This window comes from Schistosoma haematobium, chromosome ZW, assembly GCF_000699445.3.
Source record: "Schistosoma haematobium chromosome ZW, whole genome shotgun sequence".
Taxonomy (NCBI): Eukaryota; Metazoa; Platyhelminthes; class Trematoda; order Strigeidida; family Schistosomatidae; genus Schistosoma; species Schistosoma haematobium.
The window spans coordinates 46,318,456-46,339,413 of NC_067195.1; the positions used below are offsets into that span (position 1 = coordinate 46,318,456).

Here is a 20,958-nt window from a genome sequence, read left to right on the forward strand (position 1 = left end):
CAGATCTATCATTATTACGTCTACTTAGTGAAGCCAAACAATAATCCATCACTACAATGCAGATAAATTAGTTGTAATGTGCCACGTTCGAGTAACAGTTGAAAATACTGAGATGGACTATATCACTGAGGAATTTATCAATACCTAACAGGGGGAATTCTTCCGAGAGCAAACACCTAAATTTAGCAGAGATAAGACTGAAACCTACGTTTGAAAGTCAAAATAAATAAACGTTAAGTCTACTCCATATTCAGCAACAAAAATTATTGCTGATATTTTCACTCCTTGGATGTATACCAAACCATATAACCAAATATTCCCCCTATACATACATAGATCACTTCTATTGTGAGTGAACTTATAATGTTGTTGGACAAGAATAACATATGTGAAAGAAGTCTACTCACTTATTCGAGAAATCATGTATGACATTAATCAAACTTGAGTTTATATAAACTGGTCATAATTCACTACACACCATTTTACTGGCAGTTAGTGTCGCAACGTTCCTTGAAATCAAATAAATAAGTTAGCGCGACCATAATTTGCGGAAGAACCAATGAAATTAAGGATAGTAAGTTTTGGGTTTCTGTGCGAAATTCATTCATATAGGTAGTTTAATATGATTTTTGCATTAAAACTGGTGCGGGTTGCCCCAGTGCCCATCAATCTCACTGAAAAGTCGTCCATAAATAATAGTCACCATAAAGTTGTTAGCTAGTACGTACTTTAAGAAACATAAGTATAGCTAACTTCGGTAATTTTCATCCATATTATGAATGAGGATAAAAAATATGCAAACATCGTAGGTTTTAAAATTATATTGATCATTAATTAGGCTTATTTTACCAGGATCATATACAGACAGTAAAATAAAACTACAACAGTCGCAACGCACCATTCGAAATTGTGACCCAACAACCAAATGGGTAAAATGGTTTTGGAAGGAATATAAGAAGCTCTCGCTTAACGGGCTTCCGTATCTAATAGTAGTGGACCACCAATACCTCCAGGCAGGAACCTAGGTATATTATTGGTAAAAGAGGGAAAAGAAAAGAAGTTGATTTACCATTGTAAGATACTATCTTTAGTCCTTAAGAACATGTCAAGTTTTCTCTTAAAGGACTCCTGAGAAATCGCTTGTACTAGCTCAGCCAGCAGTGAATTTCATTGTTTGACTACTCTTAAGGAGTAGAAAGTATGTCTACATTCCATTCTGCTGTGTTGAGTCTCTAGTTTCAATGTGTTACCCCTACGTTTTGTGTTAGGACAAGGCATAAGTAAGTGTTTAAGGAGATGTTCAGAAGTGTTTAGGATGCTATAAGCCATTAGGCGGTAACCTCTAAGACGCCTGTACTCTCAAGGGTAAAGGTTCAATGATCGGAGGCGCTCCTCATAAGGCTTAAGTTTGAGGTCCCGAACAGATTTTGTGGCTAGCAGTTGGATACGTTCCACAGTGTGGGAAGAAATGCTATGTTTCCGTACTCTGTAATCAGGTCGATCAAAACTGTTGAAGATCATGTGCAAAGTTCTTCCGTCGAATCAGCGAAAAATGTGCTTCAATGTTATCAGTGCAATATCTGCTAGGAAGACATTGCTGTCTCATTCAGCGTAAGACTTCAAATTGTAGGGTATCAATACTCTTAGATCTTTTTCAGTTTGGAATACCTCCAGAGTGGAGTTGCCTAAGTTTTAGCTGCATTCTACAACATGTTTCTTTACACTTTGAAGTGTTACAGGTAAGTCCGTTGTCGTCTGTCCAACTTTGAAATGGAGTCAGATCCTCCTGAAGTGCCAGTTTATACTCATGGTTGCGTACCTCTCCCCAAAGTTTCACATCATCAGCAAAAAGTAATAAGTCTGGCAATACGTGCTGTGGAAGATCGTCTATAGAAGTCAAGAAAAGAAAAGGTTCCCTGGGAGACCCCACTATGACATACCATAGCCCGAGAGAAAATGAAGTTAACCCTGACCTTAAGATGTCGGCATATTGGATATGAAGTAAGCCAGTCAGGGATGATATGATATCTAATCGTTCGAGCTTATTGATAAGACATATACGGTTGACATTACCAAAGGCATTAGAGAAGTCAACGTAAATAACCTCAACCTTCCCCTTGCGATCAAGAATTGTTGTCCATCGCAGTCAGCAGGTTGGCCATACAAGAATGACCCTTCCTGAAGCCATGCTGTTGGGGTAAAAATAAGTTTAAAAATAATAAATAGTCGTGTATACCATCGCATATCAGGGAATCCATATTTTTTTGAATGTATGGAGAGGAGAGCCACCGGGCGGTAGAATGAAGGTTCGCTGAGTCGACTTCCTTTGAAAGTTGGTGTGATGTGAGCCAGCTTCCGAATTTCCGGCAATGCGCCTCGGCTTAGAAAGTGTGAGAACAGTACTCTAAGCGGTGTCGCCAAGATTGAAGCTGCTTCCTTCAGTATAGCAGTATGAACCATATTCGGACCAGGAGGTGTCTTTTTTAAGGTGCTGCAGTTTCTGATACACCAAGTCAGCTCCCAGGTCCACTTCGGAAAGTCCTGTGCAGTTGTAGACGAAGCTTTGATAAATATAGTTAATATGGGTCAGTTGTAATGTCCGAGAGTACTGTTCAGCCAAAGGGTTAGTGGCATCACCATCGTTAATGATCGGCCCATTAGGACCTAGCTGTTGGGTGACTCCAGTTTTGGCTTGTCGATGAGAGGCTGCATAACGGAAGCAAACGAAGAGTGCGGTTCTCGGTGACCTCAGGTTACTTGCGGATTTAGGGAACCGTTAGTGAAGCAGACTGCATTGTAGCACATAAAATCTTGTGCAGTAAGAAATAACAGTGAGCATCCACACCAGGTTGAATGTGAACATCTCATTCCGCATATAATAGACCGTCATGTAAAGCTGACACATTCAAACGTTTGAAATTCTAGCTTGCTGTGGTCGATTCCAGTTTTACTGGTAAAACTGAATGCCATGACGGCGTCTCAACAGTTCATCTGATATTAAATATTCATATGACTAGCTTGCATAAAGTTATTGATTTTGTTGCTCTCATTGCTTGTTGTTTAGGTACAGTTTCATGTTCAACCACTCATCTACTCAAATTTGAGTCAGCTTGATGGTTATTTAGGGTTTTGTATATCTTTTATTCTGAGAGAGTGCATTAGGGATTACGAATACCTGAAGTTATTAGACTTCCAGGCTGTAAAGTGGTTGGTTGGGACTTGGAGCGACTGTTTTTAGAACAATTCAAGTTAATAGGTGGATTGATAATTTAGTGATGCAGACGAATGACCATAGTGTAACATTAGAAGACTGGACGAAAATAATAGTTAATAAATTCGGAATAAGTTATTCAAAACTGATGAAAATAACCAAAGTCCGTTACCAGACATGAATCAGGTATATCTAGTCCAAGGGAGAGGCAGTAATCCATCGGTGAGTACGTGTTTATCAAGCCTCCACATGAAGTTATCCACTGAGGGATGCTTAGTCCCTTTGACTGAGGTGACACTTCATTCCTAATGAGAAAAGGTAGTGGCCTACATACGTTTTTGCTCCTTGATGAAAAACTTCAGTAATTGCCTCGAGGAGTGTAATATAAATGTTCTGCTAGTATTCTTATGTTACGCTGTCCTGGAAAACTTAGTATGCTGTGTGACATTTCTATATCGCCCCTTATTCCGCTATAGCTCAGCAATAATTGATGTAGGTAATAGGTGCATCTTTGCGGACAGGAGGCGCAATAACGCTATGGCTTCCAAGGCGATGCCGTGAGTACTTTTTGAACAGTGTTAGAAACCTTTATGATGTGATTGCCAATGAGCACTTCTCGTTCTACCGATAGAACAAACCAGACTAGAAGTGGATAAGTCTTTACTCAGATCGTGAATGGTTCAGCAAAGCACGAGGTTGTCTTTTTGAAACACACAGCTCTTCAACATTCAATACAAGTCTCTTTAAACCCTTATCGCTTTTTATGGATTACAATAGATTCATACCACTAAGCCAATTTTGTCTAGGATGTCAATAATAGGAGAAGCCTCTGAGATGGTCCTTAGAGAAATCCCTGATGTCAAGACCATCCAGATCGTATGCGGAACGTCTTACTCTCTAGGTAGCTTTGAGACTCAGTCAGAAGAGGGTTAGCGAAGCACATTATCGTTATCTTCGTTATAAGTATTGTATTCGGTGCCGTATTTATCGCTTACATGTAGTCGAGGAAAAACAACATGAACCGCTATCTTTTGGTCTCGGTAAATTGGCCAGATGTCGGATAATATGAGAAAATTATATTTAATCTTTTTCATTACTAATGTGGGACCTATATGTGTACGTTTAAGGCCATCAGATAGTGATGGATTCGAGGCTAGTTAATATCGTATATTCTGATGGTTACAGTGGTTTCAAGGAGCTTTTGATCAACGAGCTGTGTTTATTAGTAATCAGTTACCGATGCCTCTTGGTAAAAACCTGGTTGCGTGAAACGAAGAGTAAAATGAAAGCGAAAACTTGTTGTAAAACACAAGCGTTACGGCTATATCAGGCTCTTCTCGAAAGACTTCACTCATTTCGTTTGGATCACTTTAGGCGATTACAAATTTCGAAACTTGGAGGCAAAAAAGAACAAGTGTACTCACAACCCAGTTTGCGGTGTTATGCCTCTAGTTTCTTGATCTTAATCTCAAGGCTTGTACTGGGACCGTGCTTAATCAGATATATTGGAGTATGTCCTATAATGTTAACGATGATATGTCATCAAAAAGTTACCTATAAGTCTTTCATAAGGCTGTCATGGGCAAGCTTATCAATCTGCGAGCACTGGATTGCAGTAAGGAATGTTCATGAAGCCATTTAGAAGCAGTGCCTCATAGATGATGCACAAGTAATGTGAAAAACACGGTGGAATGCATGAGGAAAAAATTATCGCTGAAGACAGAACGGGCCATTTGAAGCAATTATTGATTTCATTTTGTTTTGATTTTTCCCGGCTTGCAGGCGCTTTCTGTATCTTTGATAGCAAACAAAGTTATAAAAGGTGTTCAGCACAGACTAAATGTCATATGTTTAATCGGATGATTTAATGAATCCGACATCTGTCGGGTACACACTGATGTTATTCTATTATCTCAAATAGGCATCATATTTCCCATTATATTTTAAAGTATGTTGAGAGCTTTGTGTATTTGAAAGTGTAACTTGGCACTCTAACTGTTCTGTTCCCCGATTTGAATAAAAACATACTGCAACTACTGGTCTCACGTCTTCCAAATCGAAAACGAGAGGTAATCACCTGTAATAAACAATCACTGACAGACTCCAATCATCTGGAAAGACTGTTGGATCAGAAAGTGCCCGTCTACTCGTTGTTCTTGAACTTCACTAAGACAAGTAATGCAACACTACACTACTTCCTCTAGGCTGAATTCGAGTGATGGGGTTCAGGGACCACCATTTTCGTGACTAAACAACTGTTTGCAAAATTAAGTAATTTTGTTTAAAGTTTTTAAGTTACAGTAAAGCTTAAGAGCGTCCATGCCTAGAGCTTCTCATACATATATAATCAACCTGTAGAACTATGGTCTACTATGATATTAGTACTGCTCTAATAATAGACCTAATCCTAAAATTGTAGATTTGTCATGATATAACTGCCTAATCTATAAGATCTTACGTGGAAGTCACATCATCGACTACACCAACTCACTGTATCGTATCAATTACCAATACATGATGTAGAACAAGGTTAGGCTAGAGAAAGAACAATATATTTAATATGAATAGAAGATATAAGGTAACATTCAGCAGAGATCACGCCTGCATGGCCGAGCCATGCCACTCGATCAACTCCAGTCCATTCAATTCATCGTTCGCGCCTTCTCCATCGTTAGGTATTTATCCGCGTTAAATATTGAATATCTATTTTCTGAGTAGTCTCGTGTTCAGCTTTGTGGATTGTGAGGTTATTGTTCAGTGCCACTACACTACTCTCCCACCAGAATCAACGTGATGTTGGTTCGATACCGAATTGGATGGGATTGTCGTGCGCCGAAGGTTACCAAGACTAGGAAGAATCCCCGGGGTAATGATAAGCTGAAAGGTAAATCAAAAGAAGGCGGCAGCATCTGGTCGGGAAATACATGTAATAATTTTTAAAAAATCTGCCTCCATGCTTAACACGCTTAAAACGAAAATTTGGGTGAAGATTATTTGAGCTATAAAAAATGGGATTACAATAATAATAAAACGTTGCGTGTTAATAGCCGTTGGTTAATAACTTAACGTATAGGTAGTAAGTATTTTGTGTTTAGAAGTACTAAAGTAATGAACGTTGTAGAAATATTAATATTGGTAACAGTTTTGGTTTAAATTATGAAATCAAATAACGATTATGCCGGTAAGTTGTCCATATGAATTGAATTCCAAATGCATCTGTATTAGTAGGCTAACTGAAGGAACAAAAGTATACCGTGGAGAAGAATTCCAACTAGTGTTCCTGTTAGTTTGATACGGTTTATTTAGTTACGGGGAGATTTTCTCAACCTCATTTTTACTCGACCGTGATAGAATTTAGTAATACTACTAATACACATGAAATGGTGATCAAAACAAAATTTAAATACGTTAGTGATAATTGCACGAATTTCGGACAGATAGCTATGGACAAATCGTTAAACATGAGTGTATTCGTAAGAGACATGCTCTAGACTCAATGTTCTGAGTTGCCATAGTCTATTTATACATATTTATACCTGGCGGCTGATGATGCATACAAGTTAGTGGCAAGTATGCAGTTTATCATAAGGCGGAATACGATTTAATTGAGATATAGTGGTTATTGAAATCAGCTTATGTGTCACATTACTAGGTGATGTGGTGCTGCAAGATGTATTTGGCTAGATAAGTTTTTACAAGATGATTAATAGTGAGTGATGCTCATGTGATTATCAGGGAGAACATAAGTTGTAACCAAGGGGAGTACACTCCCAACTCATGTCTGTGATAATGGCTTGAACCTTAGTCAGTGTTGGGGTAAATTCGACATTAATGTTTTCACTTTGCAGGAGATTTGCTCGACTGCTTATACTGATTATTTGCATGCATGATTGTGTCGCTAAACCATCAATTAGACTGACAAGGTTTTGAGATATTTACTGAATGAGCAACTGATAAAGAAACATACTGTAATCATCTGTAGTGAATGAAGATAAAAGAAAAACAACACTAGTGATAATTGTAAGTCAATTTGCTGACCGATTTTGTTAATAGTTTCATTAATTTTATCAATCATATTACGTGATTGTCAAGTCATGACAATGCTTTATGACGATATCCTGAAACTATTAAATTTAACTAGTTATAGTGTTGATTGAGGATTAGTCAGTGGAAAAATAGGTATTGTTGCTTTAGGTGATTCGAAATTATCAGAAATTTGTAACGTTAAAGAATCCGAGACGCCTAATTTAATTATAAATTTTAATTCAGAAATATTCGTTTAGTGTTAATTCTAGTAGGCTACGGAGTTTTGATTCTAAACGTTTGTTTAGCCAACAGCTACCTGGGGATTTAGTTATTTTACTAGTGCAGTTGATAGTACCTAAATTTTTGATCTTATTATCTAAACTATGTCCGCATTTTAGGCTGCTAATATGATAAATCAATCCATAAACCCAAATACGATTAGCAACAACGACTATGATGGGTTTATTGATAAATGTTAAAGGCGATCCAGATTTCTAAATTTAGAAGACATGGAGATATAGTGTAACGTATGTATGGGCCAGGTTAACATGCAGGTTGTTGACGTATATGACAATTTGAAAATAATGAACATGATCAGAAAGATAATTTTAAAGTTAAGACTGCTTATGAAACTTCAGGCAAGAATATGTCGCGTTATAAACATTCCGTAAGAAGTTAATGCATTTAGTCTGTGGACACTTACAAATATATGGCAAAAGCAACTAGAAAACATATACATGTTAAGTACAAAAAGTCATTAAGTAAAATAGTTGAACTCGCCTGGGTTATTTTTGAAAATTAGATTACTCAGTGGACGACATATATAACGCCATTCGTGAGTAGTAATGATCCAAAAGCATCCAGAATAAAACATGCAGTATGGTAATTAATTCCAGGATGCTTGATGCTGTTGACGTTTTTGGGACTCGCTCTGATCAGAACAACCGAATGAATTCAGATAACTGTGTGGTTGCCATTGAATGAGCCATCTAAAATGACCTTATGATTGCAGGAAACTTAAAGCTGAAACTCACCGTATGTTTTAGTAGTGTCATCCTTGTTGGTTGGCAATGGAACTCGAGAATATGAAATTAGGCAGGCAGTGGTCGGAAGAAAAGATACTACAGGATAGTGCATAGTTTAAAACAGGATGAGGTGTTAAGTGAAGGAACACTGAGAACTAGATCGAGATAACTATTTAGTCCTTGATTGCATTGTTAGTCAATGTATATTTACACTATTTACAGGTCATATTTGCTAGAGCTTGATGTTTAAACAAGACTATGTCGCTGAAGCATGTAAATGCTATTATAGCTTGTCAACGAACCATCAAAGCTAATTACTTAATATAGGCGACCAGTTTTTATTATCGCTTGAGCTAGTATGTCATGAGAGCTAATCAATATAACCTTATGATAATACTTGTGAGCATTAATCAGAGGACTATTAGAATACTGGGTTTACAAAAATAAAAACCGATTGAGAAGGTTAAGGTGAAAATAAGAATTAACAATAATAGGTTGCTTTTCTTTAGTTGGGCTCACCAATGTAGAACTATGGTCTACTATGATATTAGTACTGCTCTAATAATAGACCTAATCCTAAAATTGTAGATTTGTCATGATATAACTGCCTAATCTATAAGATCTTACGTGGAAGTCACATCATCGACTACACCAACTCACTGTATCGTATCAATTACCAATACATGATGTAGAACAAGGTTAGGCTAGAGAAAGAACAATATATTTAATATGAATAGAAGATATAAGGTAACATTCAGCAGAGATCACGCCTGCATGGCCGAGCCATGCCACTCGATCAACTCCAGTCCATTCAATTCATCGTTCGCGCCTTCTCCATCGTTAGGTATTTATCCGCGTTAAATATTGAATATCTATTTTCTGAGTAGTCTCGTGTTCAGCTTTGTGGATTGTGAGGTTATTGTTCAGTGCCACTACACTACTCTCCCACCAGAATCAACGTGATGTTGGTTCGATACCGAATTGGATGGGATTGTCGTGCGCCGAAGGTTACCAAGACTAGGAAGAATCCCCGGGGTAATGATAAGCTGAAAGGTAAATCAAAAGAAGGCGGCAGCATCTGGTCGGGAAATACATGTAATAATTTTAAAAAATCTGCCTCCATGCTTAACACGCTTAAAACGAAAATTTGGGTGAAGATTATTTGAGCTATAAAAAATGGGATTACAATAATAATAAAACGTTGCGTGTTAATAGCCGTTGGTTAATAACTTAACGTATAGGTAGTAAGTATTTTGTGTTTAGAAGTACTAAAGTAATGAACGTTGTAGAAATATTAATATTGGTAACAGTTTTGGTTTAAATTATGAAATCAAATAACGATTATGCCGGTAAGTTGTCCATATGAATTGAATTCCAAATGCATCTGTATTAGTAGGCTAACTGAAGGAACAAAAGTATACCGTGGAGAAGAATTCCAACTAGTGTTCCTGTTAGTTTGATACGGTTTATTTAGTTACGGGGAGATTTTCTCAACCTCATTTTTACTCGACCGTGATAGAATTTAGTAATACTACTAATACACATGAAATGGTGATCAAAACAAAATTTAAATACGTTAGTGATAATTGCACGAATTTCGGACAGATAGCTATGGACAAATCGTTAAACATGAGTGTATTCGTAAGAGACATGCTCTAGACTCAATGTTCTGAGTTGCCATAGTCTATTTATACATATTTATACCTGGCGGCTGATGATGCATACAAGTTAGTGGCAAGTATGCAGTTTATCATAAGGCGGAATACGATTTAATTGAGATATAGTGGTTATTGAAATCAGCTTATGTGTCACATTACTAGGTGATGTGGTGCTGCAAGATGTATTTGGCTAGATAAGTTTTTACAAGATGATTAATAGTGAGTGATGCTCATGTGATTATCAGGAGAACATAAGTTGTAACCAAGGGAGTACACTCCCAACTCATGTCTGTGATAATGGCTTGAACCTTAGTCAGTGTTGGGGTAAATTCGACATTAATGTTTTCACTTTGCAGGAGATTTGCTCGACTGCTTATACTGATTATTTGCATGCATGATTGTGTCGCTAAACCATCAATTAGACTGACAAGGTTTTGAGATATTTACTGAATGAGCAACTGATAAAGAAACATACTGTAATCATCTGTAGTGAATGAAGATAAAAGAAAAACAACACTAGTGATAATTGTAAGTCAATTTGCTGACCGATTTTGTTAATAGTTTCATTAATTTTATCAATCATATTACGTGATTGTCAAGTCATGACAATGCTTTATGACGATATCCTGAAACTATTAAATTTAACTAGTTATAGTGTTGATTGAGGATTAGTCAGTGGAAAAATAGGTATTGTTGCTTTAGGTGATTCGAAATTATCAGAAATTTGTAACGTTAAAGAATCCGAGACGCCTAATTTAATTATAAATTTTAATTCAGAAATATTCGTTTAGTGTTAATTCTAGTAGGCTACGGAGTTTTGATTCTAAACGTTTGTTTAGCCAACAGCTACCTGGGGATTTAGTTATTTTACTAGTGCAGTTGATAGTACCTAAATTTTTGATCTTATTATCTAAACTATGTCCGCATTTTAGGCTGCTAATATGATAAATCAATCCATAAACCCAAATACGATTAGCAACAACGACTATGATGGGTTTATTGATAAATGTTAAAGGCGATCCAGATTTCTAAATTTAGAAGACATGGAGATATAGTGTAACGTATGTATGGGCCAGGTTAACATGCAGGTTGTTGACGTATATGACAATTTGAAAATAATGAACATGATCAGAAAGATAATTTTAAAGTTAAGACTGCTTATGAAACTTCAGGCAAGAATATGTCGCGTTATAAACATTCCGTAAGAAGTTAATGCATTTAGTCTGTGGACACTTACAAATATATGGCAAAAGCAACTAGAAAACATATACATGTTAAGTACAAAAAGTCATTAAGTAAAATAGTTGAACTCGCCTGGGTTATTTTTGAAAATTAGATTACTCAGTGGACGACATATATAACGCCATTCGTGAGTAGTAATGATCCAAAAGCATCCAGAATAAAACATGCAGTATGGTAATTAATTCCAGGATGCTTGATGCTGTTGACGTTTTTGGGACTCGCTCTGATCAGAACAACCGAATGAATTCAGATAACTGTGTGGTTGCCATTGAATGAGCCATCTAAAATGACCTTATGATTGCAGGAAACTTAAAGCTGAAACTCACCGTATGTTTTAGTAGTGTCATCCTTGTTGGTTGGCAATGGAACTCGAGAATATGAAATTAGGCAGGCAGTGGTCGGAAGAAAAGATACTACAGGATAGTGCATAGTTTAAAACAGGATGAGGTGTTAAGTGAAGGAACACTGAGAACTAGATCGAGATAACTATTTAGTCCTTGATTGCATTGTTAGTCAATGTATATTTACACTATTTACAGGTCATATTTGCTAGAGCTTGATGTTTAAACAAGACTATGTCGCTGAAGCATGTAAATGCTATTATAGCTTGTCAACGAACCATCAAAGCTAATTACTTAATATAGGCGACCAGTTTTTATTATCGCTTGAGCTAGTATGTCATGAGAGCTAATCAATATAACCTTATGATAATACTTGTGAGCATTAATCAGAGGACTATTAGAATACTGGGTTTACAAAAATAAAAACCGATTGAGAAGGTTAAGGTGAAAATAAGAATTAACAATAATAGGTTGCTTTTCTTTAGTTGGGCTCACCAATGTAGAACTATGGTCTACTATGATATTAGTACTGCTCTAATAATAGACCTAATCCTAAAATTGTAGATTTGTCATGATATAACTGCCTAATCTATAAGATCTTACGTGGAAGTCACATCATCGACTACACCAACTCACTGTATCGTATCAATTACCAATACATGATGTAGAACAAGGTTAGGCTAGAGAAAGAACAATATATTTAATATGAATAGAAGATATAAGGTAACATTCAGCAGAGATCACGCCTGCATGGCCGAGCCATGCCACTCGATCAACTCCAGTCCATTCAATTCATCGTTCGCGCCTTCTCCATCGTTAGGTATTTATCCGCGTTAAATATTGAATATCTATTTTCTGAGTAGTCTCGTGTTCAGCTTTGTGGATTGTGAGGTTATTGTTCAGTGCCACTACACTACTCTCCCACCAGAATCAACGTGATGTTGGTTCGATACCGAATTGGATGGGATTGTCGTGCGCCGAAGGTTACCAAGACTAGGAAGAATCCCCGGGGTAATGATAAGCTGAAAGGTAAATCAAAAGAAGGCGGCAGCATCTGGTCGGGAAATACATGTAATAATTTTAAAAAATCTGCCTCCATGCTTAACACGCTTAAAACGAAAATTTGGGTGAAGATTATTTGAGCTATAAAAAATGGGATTACAATAATAATAAAACGTTGCGTGTTAATAGCCGTTGGTTAATAACTTAACGTATAGGTAGTAAGTATTTTGTGTTTAGAAGTACTAAAGTAATGAACGTTGTAGAAATATTAATATTGGTAACAGTTTTGGTTTAAATTATGAAATCAAATAACGATTATGCCGGTAAGTTGTCCATATGAATTGAATTCCAAATGCATCTGTATTAGTAGGCTAACTGAAGGAACAAAAGTATACCGTGGAGAAGAATTCCAACTAGTGTTCCTGTTAGTTTGATACGGTTTATTTAGTTACGGGGAGATTTTCTCAACCTCATTTTTACTCGACCGTGATAGAATTTAGTAATACTACTAATACACATGAAATGGTGATCAAAACAAAATTTAAATACGTTAGTGATAATTGCACGAATTTCGGACAGATAGCTATGGACAAATCGTTAAACATGAGTGTATTCGTAAGAGACATGCTCTAGACTCAATGTTCTGAGTTGCCATAGTCTATTTATACATATTTATACCTGGCGGCTGATGATGCATACAAGTTAGTGGCAAGTATGCAGTTTATCATAAGGCGGAATACGATTTAATTGAGATATAGTGGTTATTGAAATCAGCTTATGTGTCACATTACTAGGTGATGTGGTGCTGCAAGATGTATTTGGCTAGATAAGTTTTTACAAGATGATTAATAGTGAGTGATGCTCATGTGATTATCAGGGAGAACATAAGTTGTAACCAAGGGGAGTACACTCCCAACTCATGTCTGTGATAATGGCTTGAACCTTAGTCAGTGTTGGGGTAAATTCGACATTAATGTTTTCACTTTGCAGGAGATTTGCTCGACTGCTTATACTGATTATTTGCATGCATGATTGTGTCGCTAAACCATCAATTAGACTGACAAGGTTTTGAGATATTTACTGAATGAGCAACTGATAAAGAAACATACTGTAATCATCTGTAGTGAATGAAGATAAAAGAAAAACAACACTAGTGATAATTGTAAGTCAATTTGCTGACCGATTTTGTTAATAGTTTCATTAATTTTATCAATCATATTACGTGATTGTCAAGTCATGACAATGCTTTATGACGATATCCTGAAACTATTAAATTTAACTAGTTATAGTGTTGATTGAGGATTAGTCAGTGGAAAAATAGGTATTGTTGCTTTAGGTGATTCGAAATTATCAGAAATTTGTAACGTTAAAGAATCCGAGACGCCTAATTTAATTATAAATTTTAATTCAGAAATATTCGTTTAGTGTTAATTCTAGTAGGCTACGGAGTTTTGATTCTAAACGTTTGTTTAGCCAACAGCTACCTGGGGATTTAGTTATTTTACTAGTGCAGTTGATAGTACCTAAATTTTTGATCTTATTATCTAAACTATGTCCGCATTTTAGGCTGCTAATATGATAAATCAATCCATAAACCCAAATACGATTAGCAACAACGACTATGATGGGTTTATTGATAAATGTTAAAGGCGATCCAGATTTCTAAATTTAGAAGACATGGAGATATAGTGTAACGTATGTATGGGCCAGGTTAACATGCAGGTTGTTGACGTATATGACAATTTGAAAATAATGAACATGATCAGAAAGATAATTTTAAAGTTAAGACTGCTTATGAAACTTCAGGCAAGAATATGTCGCGTTATAAACATTCCGTAAGAAGTTAATGCATTTAGTCTGTGGACACTTACAAATATATGGCAAAAGCAACTAGAAAACATATACATGTTAAGTACAAAAAGTCATTAAGTAAAATAGTTGAACTCGCCTGGGTTATTTTTGAAAATTAGATTACTCAGTGGACGACATATATAACGCCATTCGTGAGTAGTAATGATCCAAAAGCATCCAGAATAAAACATGCAGTATGGTAATTAATTCCAGGATGCTTGATGCTGTTGACGTTTTTGGGACTCGCTCTGATCAGAACAACCGAATGAATTCAGATAACTGTGTGGTTGCCATTGAATGAGCCATCTAAAATGACCTTATGATTGCAGGAAACTTAAAGCTGAAACTCACCGTATGTTTTAGTAGTGTCATCCTTGTTGGTTGGCAATGGAACTCGAGAATATGAAATTAGGCAGGCAGTGGTCGGAAGAAAAGATACTACAGGATAGTGCATAGTTTAAAACAGGATGAGGTGTTAAGTGAAGGAACACTGAGAACTAGATCGAGATAACTATTTAGTCCTTGATTGCATTGTTAGTCAATGTATATTTACACTATTTACAGGTCATATTTGCTAGAGCTTGATGTTTAAACAAGACTATGTCGCTGAAGCATGTAAATGCTATTATAGCTTGTCAACGAACCATCAAAGCTAATTACTTAATATAGGCGACCAGTTTTTATTATCGCTTGAGCTAGTATGTCATGAGAGCTAATCAATATAACCTTATGATAATACTTGTGAGCATTAATCAGAGGACTATTAGAATACTGGGTTTACAAAAATAAAAACCGATTGAGAAGGTTAAGGTGAAAATAAGAATTAACAATAATAGGTTGCTTTTCTTTAGTTGGGCTCACCAATGTAGAACTATGGTCTACTATGATATTAGTACTGCTCTAATAATAGACCTAATCCTAAAATTGTAGATTTGTCATGATATAACTGCCTAATCTATAAGATCTTACGTGGAAGTCACATCATCGACTACACCAACTCACTGTATCGTATCAATTACCAATACATGATGTAGAACAAGGTTAGGCTAGAGAAAGAACAATATATTTAATATGAATAGAAGATATAAGGTAACATTCAGCAGAGATCACGCCTGCATGGCCGAGCCATGCCACTCGATCAACTCCAGTCCATTCAATTCATCGTTCGCGCCTTCTCCATCGTTAGGTATTTATCCGCGTTAAATATTGAATATCTATTTTCTGAGTAGTCTCGTGTTCAGCTTTGTGGATTGTGCGGTTATTGTTCAATGCCACTACAAACCCATTGTTACTTTTCCTATCGACTGATGACCCTTATGAGTATCTATGTTCATCAGTCTTTAAGTTTGGGAATTACACTAAACTTTGTAGAGTTATCATATATTAAACTTATTGTCAAGAGATGCAGAGAGATCTAGCAACACCTTAATAACGGGGACAATAAAGCTGCCTTACATTAAATCTACAGAAATGTCAGATAGTCTCTTTTAAAATTATAGAGAGGCAACAGACCTACTACTTGTTGCGAAGTTACCACTTTTCTGAAACCCAAACAATCTTTTCCCTGCATAGAACCTATACATCAGCAACCCCCTCATTTCCTTCGACCACAGATTGCTGACTGCAACCATCTTTCAGGAACTATCCATGACCTACATCTCGTCTTCAGACACTCAACAATATTTTGCCACTAATCTTCAGAAGAGACATAAATCACTTGGAACAAGATTGGATGTTAACAGTAATATGGATGAAAGAGTTATAGTGAATGTCGTGATAGATTTAACAGATGAGGTTGTTCTGCCTGAGTTGCGAAATATAATACTTAATTACGCCTGTTACTCCTCGTGAAGGAGCATATGCCGCTCACCAGCATTCTCCATCCAAGCCTGTCTTGGGCAATTCTTTCCAGCTCTTTCCAGTTCTTATTCATCCTTTTCATATCCGCTTCTATTTTCCGACTTAATTTGTTCTTTGGCCTTCCTCTTTTCCGCTTCCCTTCGGAATTCCAATTCAGGGTGTGACTCGTGATGCAGTTTGGTGATTTCCGTAATACATATCCTATCTATTTCCATCGTCTTTTCCTAATTTCCACTTCAGCTGGAAGCTGGTTTGTTCTCTCCCAGAGAAGGCTGTTGCTGATGGTATCCGGCCAATGGATGTTAAGTATCTTGCGTAGACAACCATTTATAAATACTTGTACCTTCTTGATGATGGTTGTTGTAGTTCTCCAAGTTTCAGCTCCGTACAATTGAACTGCCTTTATGTTCGTATTGAAGATTCAGACTTTGATATTGGTTGAAGGTTGTTTTGAGTTCCATATGCTCTTAAATTGTAGGAATGCGGCCTTTGCCATGCCAATCCTTACCTTTACGTCTGCATCTGAACCTCCTTGTTCATAGACGATGCTTCCCAGGTATGTGAAGAACTCTGTTGAAGATTTCCTCAGGTATACCATAGTGTTGAAGAGGGTTCCGTAAGGTTCATCTATTCACTCTGTCAAAGGCTTTCTCATAATCAAGAAGTTTATAGGTAGTGACGAGTTACATTCAATTGATTGTTCAATGGTGATCCATAGTGTCGCGATTTGATCTGTGCACGACTGATCTTTACGGAATCCGACCGGTTGATCCTGAACTTGGCTTCTACCGAGTCTCTCATCCGGTTCAGCAATACTCTGTTAAAAACTGTCCCTGCTACCGATAATAGTGTGATTCCTATATATTTCCCTCATTTGCTCAGGGTTCTGTTCTTTGGTATCTTGATTAGGTATCCATCTTTCCAGTCTGTCAGTGGCACTTGTTCTTCCTACCAAATCCTCCTAAATAGAACGTGGAGCATGTTTGTAATTACCTCAACATCTGACTTCAGTACTTTGGCTGGTGTGTTGTCTAGCGCTGCCGCTTTCCCAATCTCGATTTGTCTGATTACCATCCTGGCTTCTTCGATCGTTGGTGGGGTGATATCTATATGAAGGTCTGTGTGTACTGCTACTGTCACATAGTTGTTTTATATTTCTTTCCGTCTCAGCATTTCCTGATGTTCTTTCTAGGTCTTCTATATAATTTTACTTGTCAACTCTAATTCTCTTCTTTACGTGGTTGCTTGCTTCGGTGTATTCACCTTGTGCCTTGACTTTTTCTGTTCCTGTTCGGCTGTTGTTAATTGCTGTCTTTTTGCTCCCCCTTACTTGAAGCTTGTCTAGGGTTTTCATAGAAATTCATTCCTGGCGATGATTCTTGTTGCGGCTCAGAACCTACTGACACGCTGCGATTAGTGCTGTTTTGGTCCATTTCCAATCGTTCTGCCTAGTAGTTACATCTTCTTTGGGCAGATCTTGTGGGGCTTGGAATCCAATGTCGAGAGTGTGGCCATAAATAAATCTTCAGAATCAATAGCTTTATAAGTCTTCCACATTTGATTCTGACCGCATCGGTCATGCATCTGCACCAGATCACGAGTGGGCGCTTCACTTCTACAACCACTAGCCAGCTTGGATCAGTCACTTCTGGATATATTGATAACCTATCTAATATGTCTTCGAACCACTTCGCTTCTGGCTTCTGATTTAACTGGGTTGGCACGTCTCGATTATAGAAAGTGTTACTGGTTGACGTGTTGTCAAAATCCAAATACTTGTGGCATCTTTAGGAGCTATTTTGATTTCGTTGAGCCTCGAAAGAAGACTGTATTAAACCTTTGTAATGATGTTTTCCCAGTTATCCATTGTTTCTTTAGCTTCAGTTTGATCTTATCAACCACCGGGTAGAGGTGATCTGAATCCATATCAGAGTGAGACCGATTTATAAGCGACCTTGGGCTGACACTGAAGTGACCTTCAGAATGTCCATCTAATTACTGGGACCAAATGAGGGTTATGAACCAGTGTGAGGGATTGGAATTGTGATTTACAGTTCATGGTTAGAGTTAAAAATTAGATTTATGATTTTCATCGCGAATCGACATGAGCTAAAATGGCAAAACGTTAGTTAACCAAATGGACAAAATTCACGACACATTATCGTGTATGTGATTGGTTTGTCCATAAATTATAGTCTCGCCCTATGCCAGCACCTCTCCTGGTTCTTACGTCTTCCATTGACCTTCGACAATTTTTAGTGATACAAATATGATCGATCTGGTTTCCTGTAGTGTAATCCGGTGAGACCCATGTAATTATGTGCATGCTTTTGTGGGGGAACATTGTAAAGCCCATAACCAGGTTGCTGAATGCACATGGATTTGCGAATATCTCCTCATTTTCGTTTCTTTTTGCAAGTTCATGTCCTCCACGATATTTGCGAACCCGGTGTTGTCCATTCCGGCTTTGGTGTTTAGGTCTCTCATCACGGTGATCAGGTCTTTTGCTGAGCACTTTGCTATAGTTGATTACATCCACTCATAAAACTGATTTTTATCGTCGTCGTCGCCGCTACGATTGTTGGGTGCACAACATCGGATAATATTCGTTCTGATTCTCCCTTCTTTTCTTTGAAAGATGATTTGATGATTCTTGATCCATGAGATTCCCATCCTACAAGTGCTTTACGTGCTTCTTTGGATATCGTGGGATCAACTCTCTGTGTGTGGAGCATTTTCCTCCTCATGACCGGAGTACAGCAGAATCTCTCCCTAATCTATCCTTCGCTGTCCAGTTTGTATACAAAGGTTTTCACTTATTCTGAGCACTGTCAATTTGGACCTCCTCATTTCAGCAGCTATTTTGTTGTTCTTCTTGGTCTCTCAAATTGTGCGAACACCACACATATCTATATTAGTTGCTGGTTCGGCTGTTAGAAGTGGGATCATCTTCTTGACTCTCTAAGGATCTCGGGTTTCACCATGAGGTTTCACAATTCTTTTGCATGAAGATCGTTCAACTTCTTATGTAGAGTTTAAATGATTTAATTCATTTGTTAAAGTTAGCGTTTCCTTACCAAGGTTTTCTTCTTTGCCTGGTTTTGGGACTGGTAGTAACCCTAGAAGAGCTACAGGAGGAGTTACAAAGCATAATAAGTTATTCAATAACTCTAGGCTATCTTTAAGTGAGCTGTTTCACCACAGGAAATGCATATTGGCCATGGCCTCTTCAGTGGATAGTCTCAAGAGGAAACTTAACAGTTGTGTGTTTATTTGTGTCTTACCGTTTTTCATATGTAATAGATGTGACTGAGGTGTCTTTCGTAAGTTATAACGATTACTATCCACATCATTTCCTGCCCGCTTCACTAATTGCCACCTCCTTTTTATTCATTATTCCTCCACCTTTGTTTGCAGTATGTGCATATCAAAGTTGTCCACTTCCGACGATTATCTTCTCCTTATACCAAATATGAAAGAACAAAAAATATTAGCCTTCAAATAATTGTGAGACTCACTAAGAGTACAGAAGCTCAGTGGCTAGACTTTCGTGGTAATACTCACCTCAAATCAGCAACAACAATGAAAGATTATGTGAAATTCTAAATTAATTCCGTATGTATTTTCATTGACTTCATCATATTAGCTAGTGATATAATGGGAAAAATTAAGTACCAGAGTTTCTTCAAACACATGCGTTTCACACATCCATCAGTGCAAACAAATGAACAAACACGAATCGGTGATAAGAAACGTGCAAAAACCAAGATATTTCTTGTTATAAGTGTTTGTACAATTCTAATCATACACTAAATAACGCAAGTAAAGTTATGTATATTGTGTAGGATAAGTAAATCTATAGACACTCACAATTATATAGATCACCAACGGAGATGATCTATGTCGAATGATTGGGGGCCTACTTGAGTTAGATGATGTGACCAACCAGCTGACTCAAAAGTCACACCTTACGGTTGGTACCTAACACGGATCACCGTTTCGCCTTGTCTAATTAATATGGCTAATCTGATTACCGTAAAACACAAACGAGGTTATTACAGAAATATATTAGTTTGAGTAGGAACAAGGAACAGAGTATGACCACTACTGCATATGGCGTGTAAATAACTAATGCATGTTGATTGACCTTATCGCTGAGGTGGATCGGTGGACTGTTCGATAATCGGTAACCCGACTGCCTGATGATTTGGCTAGGGCTCAGTGACGTTTCACTGACCCTACAAGCACAATAAAAGACGCCCAACTATAAAATTAACAAGAAAAAATTAAGGTATGTACATGTGCTATATGTTGTAATGACTTATGGAGAAGATAGAGTTATTAAGAAGAGGAAAATAACTCAATAGGCATAAGCTGTATGAGTTCTTAAAGTACATCAAAAAGACAGAAGACGCTAGTAAACATTACAATTGTGTTATTTTTGCAAGACTACTCATAGTGGACAGTGCTAAGACACGTAACAGGGTGTACAATAGATCAACTGGTTTACACTAATGGATCAAAAAAGCAATGGGTTTTGAATACTACTTGTTTTGGAGGTTTAATAGTCTGAAGAATTTATATTGCTTGGAAGTACTTCACGAAGCAAGTTAGTAAGAGGCAGGTATATGCTAGTGACCAAAGAGTGTAAGTCGCTTCTCACCATTTCTTGTTTAAGCTGCCTTCTACCTTGCTCACTCAAAGCTATACTAACCAGCGCTGTGTATAACGTGCGATGGATT

At 37.2% G+C, this 20,958-nt stretch overlaps 1 protein-coding gene across 1 annotated transcript in view; it reads right to left on the bottom strand.

Moving 5' to 3' along the window:
- The window catches only part of MS3_00003702 (uncharacterized protein), an 88,293-nt gene extending 86,689 nt beyond the window's left edge, over positions 1–1,604 (bottom strand). The window contains exons 1-2 of the mRNA XM_051211561.1: positions 1,070–1,604; positions 899–1,021 (exon numbers count right to left, since the gene is read on the bottom strand). The gene's annotated coding sequence lies outside the window, so the exon portion shown is untranslated. The remainder of the gene's footprint in view (positions 1–898; positions 1,022–1,069) is intronic.
- Between the last annotated feature and the right edge of the window lie 19,354 nt (positions 1,605–20,958).